Source organism: Pelodiscus sinensis, chromosome 15 (assembly GCF_049634645.1).
Source record: "Pelodiscus sinensis isolate JC-2024 chromosome 15, ASM4963464v1, whole genome shotgun sequence".
In the NCBI taxonomy this organism is placed as follows: Eukaryota; Metazoa; Chordata; order Testudines; family Trionychidae; genus Pelodiscus; species Pelodiscus sinensis.
The window spans coordinates 13,876,790-13,893,884 of record NC_134725.1 but is presented as its reverse complement, the minus strand read 5'-3'; the positions used below and the strand labels follow the sequence as shown (position 1 = coordinate 13,893,884).

Genomic DNA, 17,095 nt, shown 5'->3' with positions numbered 1-17,095 from the left:
GCTAGGAACCAACTGAGCGACAGTTCAGCAGAAAAGGACCTGGGGATTACAGTGGGTGAGAAGCTAGATATGAGTCAACAGGGTGCCCTTGTAGACAAGAAGGCTAATGGCATATTGGGGTACATTAGGAGGAACATTTCCAGAAGATCGAGTGAAGTGATTATTCCCCTTTATTCAACACTGGTGAGGCCACATCTGGAGTATTGTGTCCAATTCTGGGGGCCCTATTACAGAAAGCATGTAGACACATTGGAGAAAGTCCAGTGGAGGGTAACAAAAATTGTTAGGGGGCAGGAGCACATGATTTATGATGAAAGACTGAGGAAACTGAGCTTATTTAGAAGAGAAGAGTGAGGGGAAATCTGATAACAGCCTTTAGCTACCTGAAGGGAGGTTCCAAAGAGGATGGAGAGAGGCTGTTCTCAGTGATGACAGATGACAGAATGAGGAGCAAAGGTCTCAAGTTACAGTGCGGGAGATTAAGGTTGGATATTAGGAAAAACTATTTCCCTAGGAGGGCGGGGAAGCACTGGGATGGGTTACCTAGGGAGTTCTTGGAATATCCATCCCTAGAGGTTTTTAAGACCTGGCTTAACAAAGCCATGGATGGGGTGATTTAGTTGAGACTGGTCCTGTTTTGAGCTGGGAGTTGGACTCAATGACTTCCCGAGGTCTCTTCCAGCCCTAATTGTCTATGAGTCTATGATTTTATGATATAATGCTTTACAATACAGGAGTAGGTGTGGGCAAACGTCCAGATCACAGGCCCAGTGTACCAGGTGTGGTACTTACCTATAAAGACAGTCACTTCCACAAAGAGCCCAATAGACAAGAAAGAGGGAAATGACTTAGCCAAGGGTCAATCAGGAAAGCTGGAAATAGAATTTGGATCTCCTGCCTCCCAGCTCAGAGCTCTGCCCATTAGACAGTGCTGCCTCACCTCCTGCCTCCCTTTGTGATGCTTGTGTAAATCCACAGCAATGTCATTGACTTGACTGGAGTTATTCCCAATCTACTCCAGTGTGACCTAGTGCAATCTCCATAAGCATACTCCTGACACAGGCAGACACATGGTCATACCAGCAAACTGGAGGACAATTTGATTTAGGAGAGGAGATGAGGTCAGCCACCTGTCTGACAAATCTGGCTTCTCTCCCTTCTCACACAGCCCTGATGAGGCCAGGTACCCCTGGCAGCATGATGAATGAGGGAGCATTGATACAGCCAGCACTGTCTCTCTACAAACATCGCTCGATACTTCCTAGAGTGCAGCCATTTATACACCGTAATATATAAGGCTATCAAGTCAGAGTAGCAATGGTGCCTGCGAGGCTCCCATTGGCTTTCACTCCCCTCCTTTGCTTCAGACAGAGGAACAGGCATAAATTTGGCAAAACAGCTTCACTAACCTTTGGCTGTCTATTACACTCAGGTTTGCTGGGCCCGTCTGCAAATTCACTGGTCACCCACCATCGCAGAGCCTGAAGAGCGGAGCCTTGTGCTGAAATGATTTGGACATTAATATTCACCTTTAAGAGAGCGTGGCGAGGGGGTTAAAGCAATGGAAAACTTACGGGACTCTCTGAACCACCAGCCCAGCTATCATAAGCAAGATCTCCAAGCCTGGCTTTTTTTCTGTGTCACAGGGAACAGTGTGGAGTGAAATATCCCTTTGCCATAAGCAAGTTTTCTAATTTATGGCAAAGAACAGTCATTGCTGATATATATGGCCTGTTCCCTTGACAATTACCCTTCCCTTCAAATTCCACCTGAACTCCTTTAAATACAGCCCAAATTTGTTGGCTTGTTCCTCAAAGAGATCTGTGAGCCAGATCTGGATTGTGCATGCATTAAATGGCCACCAAATAGTAGTGGCCATTTTAAGATTGGCATGGCTCCCAGTGGCAGCCTTCCAGGCATTCAGAGTCCCTCTTCCCTGCCCCCACGCTTCAGCTGCTCCTGATCTGTCAGCCCCCTCACCTCCTGTGGTCAGATCTGTAATGAAAAGGGCAGCGGAAGTTAGACTGGGTGAGTAAAGAAGAAGCAGGGAAATTGATGTGGGCAGAAATAGCATCTGGAGCTGTTGCTAGTATCCACTGAGTGCAACAACTCTGGGAGAGTGGATCCTTCCTAGTCCTGATATCACTTGTAGCCAACAACAAGGAACATCTATCCATTTCTGAAAAGCTGAAATTGACCTCAGTCCCCTGAACTCTGTGATTACAGCACCAAAAAGAATTAAAGCTGAATTGAGATAGCAGGGATGTAATTCCTTTAACATGTGCTAAATCCTACACCATCACAACAAGCTGCGTTACGGCTCACTGGGTCCCTCGCTTCAAGTCTGGGCCACCGATTGTAATTATTAAATTATATTTATTTCAGTAGTGCCTAAGGAACAACCAGGATTGGGGCTTCCTTGTGTTAGGTGCAGTACAAACACAGAATTGACAATATAAGTAGACAAGGCAGCCACACAGGAGGAGAAGGATTGGGCATGCAAGCAGAGTGAATCACATGATGGCAGCAAATGTCATATAAGTGCGTGTTGATATCTATGATTTAGCTGGGAGAGGATGAGGTAAATAGAAAGAAAAGTGAGCACAGATGAGACGCTGAAGGGTAGAGGAATGACTGGAGGGGAACACACAGGAGGAAGCAAGGGCAGGAATGGAGTGAGCCAGGGGTGAAAAGCCTTTAAGGGAGACGGTGAGTTGGCGCAAACACACAATCAGTACAAAGCAGAGAAAGTCCAGTCAAAATTAGCTCAGGGTTTGTCTACACTTGAAAGATGTTTCAGATTAAGGAACAGTATGTATTCAAAGTGCAATAGCTATTCAGGCACAGCTATTGGGCTGTAAATTCATACCCTACCTTCATGTTAACTTTCAAGCATAGAGAAGCCCTAGACAACATGATCCTTGTTTCACTTGGGGGAAAGTAAGGCAGGGGCAGGTTAAGTGGTTTGTAAAAGGTCACACAGCAAGGTGGAAGCAATGTCACAGGGTGGGATGGCCCTTTAATGGAATTTGCCTTAGCTCCATCTGTGACTAATTAGCCTCAATGCAGGTGATGGGTCTGAGACCAGGAACCAGGTGAGAGCCTGCAAAGTCACATGGATTTAGATGAAAAGCCACCAGGCAGCTCATGTTCCTTTACAAAACCTTGAGTCAAGAAGCAGGGGCCTGGTTTATCCATTTAATTGACATGGATCCCTTTTGGGTTTGAGTGAGCACAGCCATCGGTGAAAAAAAGTACTTGAAATTTTGCTGCTATGAGCAGCTTTATATACTACCCTGGCTAATGATTTGTCCTCACCAGTTTACCCAGAGCAGGGGTTAAAACTCGGGAGCTTCTGTCTCATCTTCGGTGCTCACAAAACACCTCCCTTTAGAGAGTCAAACTAAAGCTCTTTGACCATATCTTCAATGTGCTGAATGTACTGGGACTACGATATCTAGAAGACTGCAGCCTTAAAGCTTCAGGATGAGTGGTTAATGTTTTTGCTCCTCGGGCACATTGCATCTATTGCAAAGGCAAAGCTGATCTATGCAGAAGACACCCTTCTTGAGAGGCAGTCTAGGACCATGGAACTAACACCAGAAAGAACCACTACAAACCTCATCCCTAGAGCAGGTCAGAAATCATTCTTTGTGCTTCATGAAAAATGTCAACATTTGTATTTGTTCTGCACTGGAAAAAGTGTGACTTCTCAACCTTCTTTTAGAGAGAGAGAGAGAGAGAGAGACCTCCCCCCCCCACACACACACAGAGAGAGAGAGAGAGAGAGATCCCCCTTAGAGTAACCCAGCAGTAAGGGCATTCATCTGTGAGTCGGTGCTCTGAGTCTTTCACATCCCAACTGAGTACGCTAGCATGGGGCTAATGGTTAAAATGGGATGGACAGCTCACATTCTATCTCATATTTTGCCCTGTATCTGAGGAACCTCCCCAGTCAACATTTTTTGTCAAGATATTCCCATCCAGCTCCACTTAGAGCTTCTGTTCCAGATGCAAAGTGCATCTCTTCTACTTGTCTTCATTAATGCAAACAGAATACAAAACTAACAGAAAAATAAACAAACTTTTACACCATTTCCCCTCCCCAGGAGATAAGGCATGGAGATAGTAACCAAAGTTCAGACATTTTTTATGAAAAGAGGGACACATTTCTGAAGAAGCTTTTTGTGAAGTAAATGCTCCTGCACTATTTAAAGCACACCTTGAAGGTGCTCAGATAGCATGGTGATGGGCATAGTATAGAATAGCCAGCTCAGGACTCTCTACCACCATAGGGCTTTGTTTGGTCCACTTTTCCTCTAGGCTGGTTTCATGATAATCTTACCTCTCTTTTGGAAAGGAAAGGGTGGGGAAGAGAATGAGATATGGGGTAGGTGGGTTACCAATTTCCTTTCTCCAGGTGAGCAGCCAGGTGAGGTTTGGGTGCTCATCTAGAAATTAGGACACCAAGTTCAAGTCCTGATCAACCTCACACTTCCTGCATAACTTTGGGCTAGTCACTTATGCCCAACTCTTCACTTCCACTGATGGATTTACCTTTGAGATCCATGCTCTAGTCTTTGTGTGTCTTGATTCTCCATCTGTAAAATGGAGCAAGCAGCACTGCCTTGCTTTACAGAACTGTCACCGGGGTAAAATCCTTCTAGGGCTGGGAAGCACTCAGACACTCAAGAGATGCAAGCTGTAGCTAAAGAGAGCTGCTGTTTGTAATGATCCAACAAACATTTCTGTTTAGCCATCTTTTCCCTTCACGTCCAAGCTGAGCCTGCTGTTCCCAATAGGGACCCTGCACCTAGGAGTTGAGAAAGCAACATTTTTGAAGATGCAGCTTTTGAAAGTGGCTGATTTTGGAGGTAGCCTCCAGGCCAACAGAGTAGTAAGAGGATATGTTAATTCTCTTCTGATTACCCATCTTGCTTGCAACATTACTCTGTGAGAGCTGCTACATAGAAAGTATCTTTTATCTCCCTTGAATGACAGCAGTCCCTTTGGGGCTAAGGGATTGTCTGCTTATGCTCCCCTGTTACAGGGGTAAGGCATTTTTCCTTTGGATCCCAAGAGAAATGTGGGAATCAAAACTGTAGATTGTATTACTCACCAAGGGGGGTGGGGGAACCTCTCATAGGCAGCCACAAAGGAAAATCACCATAATGAGCAGTGCTCATGGCAATGATTAAAATATTCCGATTAACTTTGGTCCCATTCAGCTGCAGGGCAAGCTGCATGTGATTAACCCGTATTCACTATGGAGGGAAATTGTGTGATTTGGGAGTGGGAAATCAAGGGGCTGTTGTCAAACACTATCCAGGGGAATCTTTACATCTAAGTGTCAAGCAATTTCTCTGGGCAAATTGATCAGTGACTTTTCCTGCTTGTGCCATGGGAATAGAATGGCTTTTAGTTCTACCTGAACATGATGACTTTGGGGCAGGTGCCAGCCATATAAGAAATAGGAGCTGGCTGAGAGAGGAACCTTTGATCTTTTGGTTCCTATCTCAGTGTTCCACCTGCTGGAGCCTGATGCCTCAGCCTGACCAACACTTTGTATAATCCACAATATCTCCATCCCACTGGCTGGATTAGGAGATCTAAGCATCAAGAAACCAAAGGCCAGTAAGGGAGAATGGGAAAGATACCAGATGAGAGAGTGGGTTGTATACAAGTTGGGATGGGTTCCATGCCAACAAAGCATTGGATGGGTACCAGTGGAGCAAATGGGACCATAATAGCAAAGAGTGGGATGGGTACTGACTACGTGAATAGGTTTGGTTTCTTCCTAACAGATAATGGTGTGGATACCATACTGGCTAAGAAGGATAGTTAGTGGCAGAGAGGGGACATGGGTGTAACTTTTTTGGTCCCTATAGCCATGTGAATAAGAGTACATCTGCAAGCAGGTTATGACGTTATGCACTGGTTTTTCCCCTTTGAAGGATGAACTTGCTTTTATAATACATATCGAAAAGATTCAATCAGCATCGCATGTGTAGTTATGGATGGACCAGAAATGCTCAGAGTTGGGTTTCAGGTATGCACCCACACAAAAGTTCAGATGCTTCTTTCCCAACACTCTGAATCCATAGAGCCTGGAGACCTAATGACAGTTTCTGGCCAAGTCTTGCTCCAGATAACATGGCAAGTGGGCAACATTCCCGCCTTGGGCAGCTTGAGCTGGCAGTGCAGAGACTGCATAGAAATGAAAGAAGTTAAATACATGTGAAACCACCAAGTTTTTGCTCAGCTCTGGATGGAAGCTGGGGTAGAATGAGGACTCAAGGTTTGTCTATACTACATGCTTTGCCAAAAGAGGCAATGCAAATGAAGCATGGATTAGCATTTTCTCACTCTTCATTTGCATACTCTCTTTCATTCTGTTTTTGCACAAGGGGATTTTGCGCAAAAACAAACAATGCAGACATTTCCTGTTTGCACAAAAACCCCTTTTTGCACAAGATCCTTATGCACCTCCGGAGAGGTATAAGGATCTTGCACAAAAGGGGGGTTTTGTGCAAAAAGGAAACAGCCCACTGTTTGTTTATTTTTGTGCAAAAACCCTTTGAGCAAAAACAGACTGAAAGAGAGTATGCAAATGAAGCACGAGAAAATGCTAGTCTGCACTTCATTTGCATTGCCTCTTTCGGCAAAGCATGTAGTGTAGCCGTAGCCATAGTGTCAGCAGGGATAAGTCCAGCTTATAAATCTAGAGCTGCTCAGCCCTCAAATCAGAGAAAGATCTGATAAGCTTCTAAATTTGGTGAGCTAAACCAGAATCTGAATTCAGCTATTGCCAGGCTTCGGGAAAGTTGTCTCTACCGGGCATTTGATCCCATCTTTAATGAGAATCCTTTTTCGCTTAGGCTGGGTCATCATTCAGTGTCACAGGATGAGATTCACACGGCCATGTAAGGATATTTGGATGTCTGAATCCCCTTCAATTGAAATTAGACCTCTGGATCCCAACCCATTTAAATCTGAGCCTGCAATTTTGCAAAGCAAACAAATAAAATCAATTCAGTGTTAATTTTTTAAAAGTATAGATCAGTTTCCTTCACATTGCAACTTGTGAGACACTTGTCAGGCTAATCTAATAGGTAGATTAACTGGCCAGGCCAAATAGCTATTAGTGAGGTAGGTTCCAACTAGGTAAGGGCTTAAGTTCATCACATTTGGGGCAATCTCGGCTCAGTCTTCTTACATCATGTGCACCAGCAACTTGTCTTTGCATTTACAATATCCTGTTATTATAGCAGGTTTCTCAGGCTGGCAGGATAAGGAGATCTAACACAGATCATGTCAGGATATGCGGGTGTCAAAAAGTTACTAAAGGCCTTCCCTGGGCTACCCAGCAGGTGCATGGCTGCTGAATAGCAAGTCCATTCCTGTAACCAGTTTGCACTCTTATCGAGTGGCCTGTTAGACAGATCTCACTCTGTCAACATTGCTGCATGGTGCAGCTGTGTCCACAGTGCATAGAGAATAGTTGGCAGCACCCTGCCTCTCATTTTCTCCCCTCTCTGGGGCATCTTATGATACAATATAATGGGGACTAATTTAGCTACAACTGCTCGAGAGAGAAATCTTGGAGTCTTGTGAATAGTTCTCTGAAATCATCCACTCAGTGTGCAGCGGCAGTCAAAAAAGCAAACAGAATGTTAGGAGTCATTAAGAAAAGGATAGAGAATAAGACAGAGAACATCTTTTTTCCTCTATATAAAATCATGGAATTCCCACATCTTGAATACTGAGTACAGATGTGGTCATCTCAAAAAAGACATATTGGCATTGGAAAAGGTTCAGAAAAGGGCAGCAATAATGATTAGCGGTTTGGAACAGGTCCCATATGAAGAGAGATTAAAAAGATTTGGACTTTTCAGCTTAGGAAAGAGGAGACTAAGGGGGAATATGAAAATCATGTCTATAGAGGTCTATAAAATCATGATTGGTGTGAAAAAAGTGAATAAGGAAAAGCAATTTAGTTATTCCCACCAGGAGCGGTCCGAGGCCGGCTGCAACAGCTGGTGCCCCAGGCAGAAGGTGTGATCGGCGCCCCCGTCTGCATGGCCGTCAATGGCCATGATGTCATCACAAGGTGCTCTGGTGCCCCATGACATCATCATCGGGCGCCCGGGCCGGCGGCGCCCTAGGCAACTGCCTAGTTTGCCTAGTCTCACGGGCCGCCCCTGATTCCCACAATATAAGAACTAGGGGTCACCAAAAGAAATTAATAGGCAGAAGGTTTAAAACAAACAAAAGGAAGTTTTTCTTCACTCAGTTCACTCTGGAACTCCTTGCCAGAGGATGCGGTGAAGGCTAGAACTCTAACAGGGTTGAAAAAAGACCTAGATAGATACATGGAGGTTAGATCCATCAATAGCTATTAGCCAGGATGGGTAGGAATGGTGTCCCTAGCCTCTGTTTCTCTGGAGGTGGGTGACAGGGGAGGGATCACATGAGGATTACCAGTTGTGTTCCCTCCTTCTGGGGCATCTGGCATTGGCCACTGTCGGCAAACAGGATACTGGGCTGGTTGGACCTTTGGTCTGACCCAGTATGGCCGTTCTTATGTTCTTATCTTCCCATCTCTCTGGATTCATTGTTCGGCTGGAAGTTCCCCCTCCTGGATATGGCTGTGCCCTGCACACAGGCAGAATTCCCTATTGTATGCAGCCAGGAAGGATGGGGTTTCACCTCTGTATAGTCAGCTGGGCATTCAGTGCTTTATGTAGGATAGACTGGAGCACAAAATCCAACTCAGACCCAAATGTTACAATGCATTACCATCTCTTCTTACTGCAGATAATTCTCCAGGCATCTGGATAGCTCTCTACTGCCATCCTCCCTGGTACGTTTCATTGTAGAAATACAGGACACTCACCTCCGGGAAAACACAGAGAAACTGAAGCTTTTTTTAATTAAAATAATGCTTTAAACTTGTTACAAGACCTTTTTTTTTTTAAAGAGCACTGAAAGGGAGACTGCAATAGGAGACTGATGGAGTAAAAGTTCCCTTATAGCAAAGGTACTTTCTAGCTTTCAGCCCCATAATAGGGGCCTTCTTAAATCCACATCCCATTCTGTTAAAAAGAAACTAACCTCTTCAATTGGTGCAACCAAAATATGGCACCTGTTACTCAGCTTTGCCACTGTACAGTTTGAATTTGAATCTCCCACTGTATTCAACCTTGAATTCATTATGATGGACATGAAGAGTGTGTAACTTGGCACCAGGGATCCTACTCCAGAAAGTTCCTGAAGTTCACAGCCTGCATGCATGTACACTTGATGAATGACTAATGCTTTATTGTAGGCCACAAACCCATGTTATAAATACTCTGTACTGACATAATTGCACCGCTTTTCCCAACTGTCTCCATGAAATGAGGCAGTGGTGACTTTATATATTACCTTCTAATTCCTTAGTACACTACTCAACAGACTGCTTAGTAGGTTTACTTATTAGTTATAATTAGGCTTGTTTCTAAGCATTGATAGAACTTCTATTTCCCTTGCGTCCCTCTATCGCAATTCCCATTGACTTTAAGAAACATAGAATGAAAGCCCAATGTGTAGCATGCTAAGTATGTTTGCCTATTGTAATCTGTGTTTATATACATATGCAGTGCTTTTTTTGTGATGGTACGTCACCTTTTTTGGGGAGCACTGTACATATGTATGCTGCATGTGCGAATGCATGAAATATAGTATTTATATACATTTTGCATATGCAAATATATGCATTCATATATACAGTGTATGCACAAATAATATAGCTATATATTAGTGTTTGCTACATATGCAAATAATACAATATTTATGTGCACTCCTAATATGAGAATGCAAACAAATAAATTATATGCAGGAAGTAAAAACTTCTTCATTTATGGGACTGCTGCATAGAATACAATATTTACCAAATATCATGGGGGTAGCCGTGTTAGTCTGAATCTGCAAAAGTGATGAGGAGTCCTGTGGCACCTTATAGACTAACTGAAGTGTAGGAGCATAAGCTTTCATGGGCAAAGACCCACTTCGTCATGCATCTGACGAAGTGGGTCTTTGCCCATGAAAGCTTATGCTCCTACACTTGAGTTAATATTTACCAAAGAATCTGATGACCAAAAAAGGATTCAATTTGCTTCAGGTATCTCATAGTAGCTACTTATCAGGACCCACTTGCTACATGAGCCAGCCCTTGTAGCCACCCACCTGTATATTTTCTCTGTTTAAAAATAGTAAGATTCAACTGGTACTGAACCTTTCTCTGATACTAGTTTTACTCTCATGACATGGGAGTAAAACTAGTATCAGACTTCAATGGGACTGACTCTTGATTTATACCAGTGTCAGAGAAATCAGAATCAGGCCTATTGAACTGGAATATGGAACTTCAAGAACCTGAAATTAATAGCAAGCAGGTTTAAAAAAACAAAAGGAAGTTTCTCTTCATGTAGCATACAACCTGTGGAACTCCTTGCCAGAGGATGTTGTGAAGACCAGGATTTTAACAGGGTTCGAAAAAGAACTAGATAAATTCCTGGAGGTTAGGTCCATCAATACTTATTAACCAGGATAGGCAGGAATGGTAACCCTTGCCTCTGTTTGTCAGAGGCTGGAAATGGATGATAGGAGAGGGATCATGTGAGGATTCCCTGTTCTGTTCACTCCTTCTGGGGCATCTGACATTGGCTGCTGTCGGCAGACAGGATACTGGGCTAGATGAACCTTTGTTCTGACCGGCTGTGTCTAGACTGGCAAGTTTTTCTGCAAAATCATTTGATGCCAGTGTAGACGTAGCCACCCAGTACGGCTGTTCTTATGTTATGATAGCATGACCTAGTTCGAGTTAGCAGCTCCATTCAAAGAGGCTTGGCCTGAGCCTCTGTAAACCATCTTTGAAAGCAATGACTGCACTGGACATAGACATCCTTCATTTGGAGATTTGAAATCCGTCTTATTTAATAAATGAATTCTCTGCTGTCACTTTCATCTTCTCTTCAAGTTCATCTTCCGGGCATAGTCAAGAGGGTGAGTTTTGCTGGACAAACATTTTAGCTGGAAATGAACTTCAAAGTCACGTGCCTGAAGAATTTTAAACTTGCATATATAAGTACTGGCCTCAGCAGGGATGGCATGCATTTCCAATTAGAAGGCTAAGCTGTACCATGTGACTTACTGGCCAAATCACAATTAAAAAACACAACATGTAATGTTACTATTCATGTGAAGTATTATTATTCATTATCAAAATATGTGGTTGAAACCAGGATGGCAAGATTCTAATTATGAATATTTTTGAGGACATTGTGAATCATTCATGGATACTCCATAAATCAGGAAGGAGGCTAAAGTCATTAGATCGCTCTTGGATACGTAGTTGTGTTAGTCTGTAACTAAAAACAACGAGTAGTCCTGTAGCACCTTAGGATACGTCTACACAGCACCCTTACCTCAAAATAAGCTAGGCAATTTGCACTATGCAAATTGCCTAGCTTATTTCGAGTTAATTTTGAAATAGCTTATTTCAAAATCTGGCACCGTCTACACAGCACCAAATTTCAAAATAAAGCGCTATTCTGAAACATCCCTTAATCCTGGTGCAATTAGGTTTAGAGGGACATCAGAATAGCGAGCCTGTTATATTTTGAAATAACAAGCTTGCTCTTAAGCCGCAGAATATATCCCATATACTAGAGATATCCCGAAATAGCTCCATAGTGTAGACATAGCCTTAGAAACTAACAAAAATATATAGAATCTATAGATGGAGTCACTTTAGCCCAGGATTTTATATATATATAGTCTCTAAGATGCCACAGGATTACTTGTTCATTAGATCAGTATTCGTGGAGACTTATTAGGTTAGCTCTAATTTCAGGATCAAGTGGCATTTTCACGGGAATGAAAAATGAGCTTTAAAAATTCACTGAACCTAAAAACTCTACATTAAAGCCATAAAAATGTAAATAGTCCGAAAGACAGAAGATTCACATGCAGGTTGGTATTTCACCTTTAACACCACTTTGGTTCTTGGGGGTCAAAAGCAGAGTGGTTTTACATGTGCTGCTCATCCCTGTTAGGGAAACAAACAGGCTATTTGTTGTTACAGCCCTTTGACATTTTTAAATGAAAGGTTGGTCAGTTTAAATATTAGCTCAAGACTGGGGGCAGTGATGGCAGAGGGGGATTGGATCATGATCCATATTCTGTTACCATCAGTCTTGGATTTGACTTTAAGCCAATGACCAAAAATGGTTGCCACCTGATGGCTAAGATTGGTGGCCTGTATGAAACAAGTGGGTGATCATGGCTCAGTAAGCAGCAGACATTTTCTGCCTCAAAGGTCCTGCCACGAATAGTAGTATCAGCAGAGAGAGAACGAGACTGACCAGGATAAAGAAAGTAAACTCTCAGCACCCTTTCCTCTCTGGTCCCAGCATGCCAGAGTTGAGGCTCACAGTCAGAAGGTGCTGTAGCCAGGAGTCATGAGGAATCTCAATCCACTGTAGGATGCACACGTAGCAAAAAAGTTGTCATCATCATAGGGACAAATTCTCCCCTCCTGGCTCACCATGGGAACCAATGAGTTGACATGAGGTCTAAAGTCAGGGTAGATGATTTCCATAGAAATAAGCTGCTTTAATTTGGGTTGCCACCTGCTAATTTTCACAGAATAGCACCATTTGCAGATCATTGGGAGAGGCTCACGGTGTTTCTGGAGCTAAGGTGACTCCATCACATTCTGATGTTGGGTAACCCATATATGTGACGTTGGGTAACCCTGTTACCACTCGCCTCGGGGTTTACAGTTGTACAAGGATATTACTATACCAGGTGGAGTCTCTGCAACATCACAGAACAAAGATTTTGTCCAATGGGTCTAAAGACACAACAAATGACCGCTGTGTTCCCTAGCTTATTAGTTGCTCAGATGTGTTCTCAAGGCCTAAGGGTGTCTCACTTTGTATCTTCCAAGTTCCTGCAGAGTTGAAACATTACACTGCAAAGAAAAGCTTCTCTTAGCAGGGAGATGCAACTGGTAATTCTATAGGAGCTGGACTCTTTCAAGCTGTTAAGCAACAGGTCTGCTGCCAGGTTGAATGCTCAGACTCCTGCAGCCCATTCCTATAAAACAGGATAAAAGTCTCTCATAAACAGGGTTCCTTGCAACATCTCTAATATTTCCTGTTTTATTTCAGGCTACAGTTCCTGCAGAACAGCCTCCCAACCTTTGCATTCTCTCTGTTTTCAGTCTGAGCCCCAACATGGATCCGGGAGCAGAAATAAAATATTTTAAAAGCAATTACTCCACTTTTTTCAGCCCTATGAGGTGGCCTATAGTATATAGTTTCATTTGGGTTTTAGTGCAGGGAAAAAGTTTAGATGGTTTTTATGTCATCTGCCTTGTGTTGCCCATCTCATTTCTCACATTCTTGTAGAATTCTTGGCATAGAGTGGAGGTGTTTAGGAGGGGATAAGAGTTCTTGCTAAAATGACTAACAGTGCAATGGAAAGCAATATTCCTGGGTGAGTTGAATAGCTTTCAGAGTTAACACCACATTGCCTTGGACAAATCCACTCACATATCTGTTGGACATACCATTTGCATTGGGATGTACAGTTATGCACACAGCATTGGGTCACATTCAGAAGTTTTTTGGTTGAGTGACTAGTTTTTAAATGAAAGCTTAATGTTTTCAGAAGCTAGCAGGGCCACCAGCACCATCTGCTCATCTACTGGTTTACCCCACCTCAACTTCTGCTCATCACTAGAGGACGCATCTGGGATCAGAGAAGTGCAAGTCCTCAAAGAAAGCACAAAGTCAGGCACTTCTTCTGTGCCAAGGCCAGGACTCGGCAGCGTAGGCTGGGAGCTGCAGAAGTAGCGAGAATCGAGGTGCTTCTCTGTGTCCAGCAACCTTAATAAAGAACCATTCCTTTTATATGCATATCTACCCCACCCTGTGTCTTCAAATCTCAAGAGAATATAGCAGGCTTTGGGCCTGGCTCCTCAGGAAAACTTTAAAGTAAGAAAAAGTTGAATTTTGAAGTGTCCCTGTTATTTTATACACGAGTCACGTTTGCAATCCTACATCAAGGAAAGTAAAACCATGGGCCTGATCCTCAATCGATGCATACTGGCATGAAGGCGGATCTCTGCTGATTTATAGCAGCTGGAGCTCTGGCCTGACTACTCCAAGTATATTGAGTTAGAGAATCCAGTTACATTACCAAAGAGCATCACCCCCACTGCCCCCTAGCTGAACAGTGTTTGCTTTGGCCTCCAGATCCCACTTTGTCCAGCTGGAAAGGTTACTGTAAACTCGCAGGAAGGAGAGGGTGAAAGTAATCAACCCCTCAGCTGACCTTTCACCCTAGTCCTGGCAAAACATGCAGCCGGGGCTAATACACTCGAGCCCAGCTGCTCAGCAGCTGACCCCCCAGAGGTCCCTTTGCTGACAAAAGGCCTATCTTCTCTCCGCCTAAATGATTTAAATTCTAATCAAACATCATTTATAGTACATCTCGGAGCCGTCTCCCGGGAACTGCTCCCACGTGAGCCGTTGCCAGGGCAACCAGGGGGGCTCATTTCAGAAATGTCAGATTGCATTATTGTCTTCACACTTCTCTGATAACCTGGTGTCTCTCTCTCTTTCTCCACCATCCCCATAGTTTTCACTTGCTCTTGCCTTCTCCCCCCCCCCCTCCAATGCCATCCCCACCCCTGCCTCCCAGGGGAAAATGACTAGCTCTATTTCATTATTTGCCCACCCCTCCCATGCTGCGCAAGTCCCCGCTGGGGCTCGGCTGTGTGATCTGATGTCATTTTGGTGTGCTAGATGTGGAAATGAGACATAGATTTCTGCCCATGATGGGCTGGTGAGGGAGGTGCTTTTGCCCATCTGCCTTTTTCCATGGCAGGGTTGTGTCAAGTGACATCCCTGGGCAACACCGGGCGGGGAGGCTGTAGGATGCTGTCAGGCAGTGTGACATTTGCATCCTGGCTTGCAGCGTCCCTTGTATGACAAGGGGGAGCGACAAGAGTTCAGAAGCAGGTCCTCCTTTCCAGGAGGAGGAATGGTAACAGCAACTATTGTGTCCTCCATCCCCCATACACACACATAACCACCCCCTTCTCATTCACACCGGGCATGCAGCCAGTCCTGGGGGAAAGTTTAGTGTGTGCTCAGAGCTGGCACTCATGGTCCCTGGCTCCTAGCATCTCTGCTCTCCTCCTCTCTCTGCACCCCTTTGCCTGGCTCTGGCTGTTAGTCTAATGATAATGTTGGCCATTCTGAGTGACCATGCAGCTGGAGACAGCCAGAATGAGCAACTAGCCCTTGGATCCTTGGGGGAACAGTGAGCACATGGAGCAGCACGGTAGCATCTAAAGTCTGCAGTCCAGGATCCCCCATTGTGCTAGGTGACGTACACCACAGACCAAAAAATGGGCCCACAGCCCCCACAGTCTAAGTAGTAAATCATGGGGTTGGCTGATGACTGAACTGTAGGAACCACCCCTCTGTGCTCATGGATGTTGGAGGGCAAAGGTTATTACAGAAGGCATGTTCATAGGTGCCAAGAGCAGAAGGGCTGACTGTGAACAGCTGCCCTGAGGCTATGTCTACACTGCAGAGTTTTTGCGCAAAAAGGTCTGGTTTTGCACAAAAACGTGCAGAGCATACACACCTTTTTGCGCAAGACAATTTACAGTGAATCGACAGAACAGAGGGGGTTTTGCGGTATAGGTATTCCTCTTTCTTCGAAGAATAACTCCTTTGTGTGCAAGAGCTCTTGCGCAAAAAGGTGCGTGTGGAGGGGAAACGGGATTTTTGTGCCAAAACAGCCTATTGAAAGAAGCACAGTTGCTCTGATGGCCATTCTGTGAGTGGCAATCAGAGCTTTCTTGCGAGAGAATGTCTATGCAGTCTGGATGCTCACTTGTGCAAAAGTGCATCGCTTTTCCAAGCGCAAGAAGCCTGTAGTGTAGAGGTTCTGAGAGTCAGAGGGACAACCAGAGCATGGAGCTGCATGGCTAACAGCCATTGATGGGATCTACCACAATTAGGGATGCAAAATCCCTTTTAACTAATTAATTGCTTATATAAGTACAGGTGTGTGTGTGTGGGGGGGGGGGGGGGGTCACTCCAGCCCAGCCAGAGTGGTTCCCCAACTACATCATGGTACAGTGGGCCCTCCCCCTCTCCCACTGCAGGCATGGCCTGCTCAGGTGGGGCTGCTCTAGCTGGGCTGGAGTGCCCCCTGTCTGTGGCACAGTGAGCAATTCTAGTCGGGCTGGGTCCACTGTGTCACGGGTCTGGCTGGACTGGACCAGCCCCCTGCCTGTATCGGGCCAGGGGCTGCTCCAGCTCTGCTGGGCTGCTGGTTAACTGTAACCAGTAAGTATCACCCAGTAAGAATGCAGCCTACCAGTTAACCGATTATCCATTTACATCCCTATCCACCATGACCTTATCTAATTCTTTTTAAAATCCATTTACACTTTTGACCATCACAACATGTCAATGAGTTCCTTAGGTTGACGGTGTATTGTGTGAAGAACTATATCCTCATGTTTATTTTAAAACTGCTGCCTATTAATTTAATTGGGTGACCCCTGGTTCTTGTGTTATGTGAAAGGGTAAATAACATTTCCCTATTCACTTTTTCCACGCCCTTAAAGATTTTACAGGCCTCTGTCCCTTACTCCTTTAGCTGTCTCTTTTCTAAGCTGCCCAGTCCCAGTCTTTATCATCGTCTCATATGGAAGCTCTTCTACACCCCTATTTTTGTTGCCAATCTTGTCTTAAAAATTGCTTGTGTTGGAGAACCTGCCACCACCTTTGGTAAATTCTTCCAGTGGTTAATGACTCACTAAGTTGTACATCCTATCTGCAGGCTGAATTTGTCCAGTCTCCACTTCCAGCCATTGGATCATGTTACACCTTTGTCTGTGGGGCAGAAGAGTTCATTATCAGAATTTTTGTTCCTTATGTTGGTATTTATAGACTGGGATCAAGTCATGCCTTTTGAACAGCCCAGCAGAGAGGCTGACTACAAACACTGTCTTGCAGCA

General features: G+C 44.4%; 1 long non-coding RNA gene across 1 annotated transcript in view; it reads left to right on the top strand.

The window, feature by feature from the left end:
* LOC142818384 (uncharacterized) overlaps positions 1–13,900 on the top strand; it is a 141,441-nt gene extending 127,541 nt beyond the window's left edge. The window contains exon 4 of the long non-coding RNA XR_012895878.1: positions 13,218–13,900. This is a non-coding gene — a long non-coding RNA (uncharacterized LOC142818384). The remainder of the gene's footprint in view (positions 1–13,217) is intronic.
* Positions 13,901–17,095: the final 3,195 nt, after the last annotated feature.